Here is a 3,931-nt window from a genome sequence, read left to right as displayed (position 1 = left end):
GGGGATGCTACTTCCCAATTTCTGATGTTTCTATACTTGTTGAGGGACACAAACCAGTGGAACAATGTTGTTGTTGTTAAGTGCCGTTGAGTCAATTCTGACCCATAGCATCCCTGCACAGGGTTTCCGAGGCTGTAAATCTTTACCGGAGCAGAAAGCCTCATCTTTCTCCCACGGAACTTCTGGTAGTTTCGAACTGTTGACCTTGAGGTTAACAGCCCGATTCGAAACCACTAAGCTACCAGAGCTCCTTGTGGAACAATGGAGCATCTCTCAATTTGTGTCTCACTCTCCTTCTGAATGTTAATCTTATTTGTCTTCATTCTTGTTCTACATCCTCCTTCCATTCAGTCTTACTTGATTGCTAAGTGTGGAAGGAGAAACCAGGCATCTGTATTGCCACTTGTTCCACACACTTCCTTTCCTTTTGGGAATTTTTGTCCACAGAAATTGTATGCTTTTGCTTGCTTCTCCATTCTGTTATTCTTAGGTGACTTTTGTGTTCTGAGAAAGTCTGTGGATGTCCAGCCCTACCTGAGTGAATTTGTTTAATTCTAGTACAGTCAGTATTGTGGTTGTTGCTTTCAAATTGGATCCTACTCATAGTGACATTGTATAAGATTTCTGAGGAAAGGCTGTTGGGTTTGAACTGCCAAACTTGAGGTTAGTTCAGTACTTGTCCTTGTCTACACCAGGATTCCAATTAGAAACATATAAATGCTGCATAGTTAAGCAAATACAAAAATATCTGTTTGAACTGTAATACTAAGACAAAGCAAAGCCCACTGCTGTGGAGTTGATGCTGATCATGCTGTTGTTCTTAGGCGCCATCAAGCTGGTTTCTACTAATAGCAATCCTATGCCCAACAGCACAAACCACTGCCTGGTGTTGTGCAATCCTTACAAATGTTATTATGTTTGAGCCCATCATGGCTGCCACTGTGTCAATCCATCTTGATGGGGTTTTCTTTTTTGGGTGGACCTACCACTGTCAGACTGCAAAGTCATTTGAACTCCAAGAATGGCAGTTCAAGCTCACCAGCCGCTCATTGGAAACCCTATACAGGGTCGCTATGGGTTGGAATCGACTCGACGGCACTTAACAACAACAACCACCACTTTACGAAACATGGTATCTTTCTTCAGAGACTGGTACCTCTTGATAATATGTCCAAAGTAGGAGACACAAAGTTCTGCCATCCTCACTTCTAAGGAACATTCTGACTGTACTTCTTCCAAGATATATTTGTTTGTTCTTCTGGCAGTCTATGGTATTTTCAATATTCTTTTCCAGTACAATAATTCAAATGCGTCATTTTTTTTATTGTCTTTCTTAATTATTGTCCAGTTTTCACATGCATATTAAAAATATCATGGCTTGGGTAAGGCACATGGTAGTCCTCACACTGACATCTTTGCTCCTTAACACTCCAAAGTAGTATTTTATAGCAGATTTGTCCAGTGCAATACATCCTTTGATTTCTTGCCTGTGGATACCATGAGCGTGCATTGTAGATGGAAGCAAAATGAAGACTTGTGTAACAACTTCAATCTTTTCTCCTTTTATCATGATGTTATTTATTGAACATTTTAAAGTGTTGAAGAGCAAAGATGTCAGTTTGAGGACTAAGGTGCACCTTACTCAAGCCATGGTATTTTCAGTCACCTCATATGCGTGCAAAATTTGGACAGCGAATAAGGAAGATTGTAGAAAAACTGATGCGTTTGAGTTATGGTGTTGGAGGAGAATATTGAAAGTGCCATGCACTGCCAAAAGAACCAAGAGATCTGTGTTGGAAGAAGTGCAGCCAAAGTGCTCCTTGGAGATGCCAGATATCGCTTATTATGCTTCAGGCACATTGTTAGGAGGGACTGGTCACTGTAAAAAGATATCATGTTTGGTAAGGTGGAGGGTCAGAGAAAAAGAGGAAGAACTCCAGTGAGATGGATTGGCAAAGTAGCAGCATCAATGGGCTCAAGCGTGGCAATAATTGTGAAGTTGGCCCAGGATCGGGCAGTGTTTCATTGTGTTGTGCATAGGGTTGCTATGAGTCAGTATTGACTTGATGGCACCTAACAACAACAACATTTATTGATCCAGTTGTGAGGACTTTTTGTTTTTGTTTTTGAGGTACATTCCATACTGAAGACTGTAGCCTTTGAACTACATCAGTAGGTATTTTAAGTCCAAATTCTTTGCTTCCAGTAAGCAATGTTGTGTCATCTGCATATCTCAGGTTGTTAATCTAACCATGATGGCACGTTCTCCTTCATATAATCCTGCTTCTCATATTATTTGCTCAGCATACAGATTGAATAAATATGGTGACTAGATATAAGCCTGTGCTCACCTTTCCTGATTTTAATCCATGCACTATACTCCTGTTTAAACGACTGCCTGTGAGTCTATGTACATGTTCTTCATGAGCACAATTAAGTGTTCTGGAGTTCCCATTCTTCACAATGCTATATATAGTTTCTTGTAATGCACACAGTCAAATGCCTTTGCATAGTCAAGAAAGCATAAGAAAACATCCATCTGACATCATCAATGATATCCCTAGCTCTACGTCTTCTGAATCGAACTTGAATTTCTGGCAGCTCCCTATGAATATACTGCTACAAATCTTTTTGAATTATCTTCAGCAAAATTTTACTTGCATGTGATAGTAATCATATTATTCGATTAATTCTGCATTCTGTTGGATCTCTTTTGAATCATCACAAATGTGGATCTCTTCCAATTGGTTGATGGGGTAGCTGTATTTTAAATTCCTTGACATAGACAAGTGAGCACCTCCAGTGCTGTATCAGTTTGTTGAAACATTTCAATTTGTATTCTATAAATTCTAGGGCTTAGTTTTTTCAAGTGGCTTCAGAGCATCTTGGATTTCTTCCTTCAATATCATTGGCTTTTGGTCATATGGTATCTCTTGAAATGGTTGAATATTGACCAATTCTTTTTGGTATTCCTTCCATCCTCTTTTGGTACTTTCTGCATCATTCAAAATTTTACCAATAGAATCCTTCAAAATAGCAAGTTCAGACTTAAATTTTTTTCTTTGGTTTCTTCACCATGAAAAATGCTGAGTGTGTTGTACTCCAAAAAATTTGAAAACTTTGAAGAGATGGATACATTTTTAGAAAAACACAGAATGAAGTAGAAAACCTGAACAGACCCATAACAAAAGAAGAAATTGATCAGCTCATCAAAAAAACTCCCAACCAAAAGAAGTCCAGGCCCAGATGGCTTCACTGGTAAGCTACACTAAACATTCAGGGAAGAGTTGTCCCCAATTCTACTCAAATTATTCCAGAAGATAAAGGAAGATGGAAAACTTCCTAATATATTTTATGAAGCAAGCATAACCCTCATACCAAATCCAGGGAAGGAGGTCACTAGGAAAGAAAATTATAGATCAATATCCCTCATGAACATAGATGCAAAAATTCTCAACAAAATCCTTGCCAAGAGAATTTGTCAAAAAATAATGCATCATGATAGAGTGACATTCATATCAGGATGCAAGGATGGTTCAACATTAGAAAAATGATCAACATAATCTACCATATAAATAAGAAAAAAGAAAAGAACCACATGATTATATCTATTGATGCAGAAAAGGCATTTGACAAAATCCAACATCCATTCCCGATAAAAACACTCAACAAAATAGGAATTGAAGCGAAATCCTCAACACAATCAAGAGCATATATACAAAATCAACAGCCTGCATTACTGTCAATCCAGAGAAACTGAAAGCCTTCCCTCTGTGAACAGGAACCAGACAAGGGTGCCGTTTGTCACCACTCCTATTCAATATTATGCTGGAAGTCTTAGCAAGAGCTATACGGCAAGACAGGGAAATTAAAGGTATCCAAATTGGCAAAGAAGAAGTAAAACTCTATTTGCAGACAATATGATCCTGTA

This window comes from Chrysochloris asiatica, unplaced genomic scaffold (assembly GCF_000296735.1).
Source record: "Chrysochloris asiatica unplaced genomic scaffold, ChrAsi1.0 scaffold00027, whole genome shotgun sequence".
In the NCBI taxonomy this organism is placed as follows: Eukaryota; Metazoa; Chordata; class Mammalia; order Afrosoricida; family Chrysochloridae; genus Chrysochloris; species Chrysochloris asiatica.
This window is presented reverse-complemented; position numbering follows the sequence as displayed.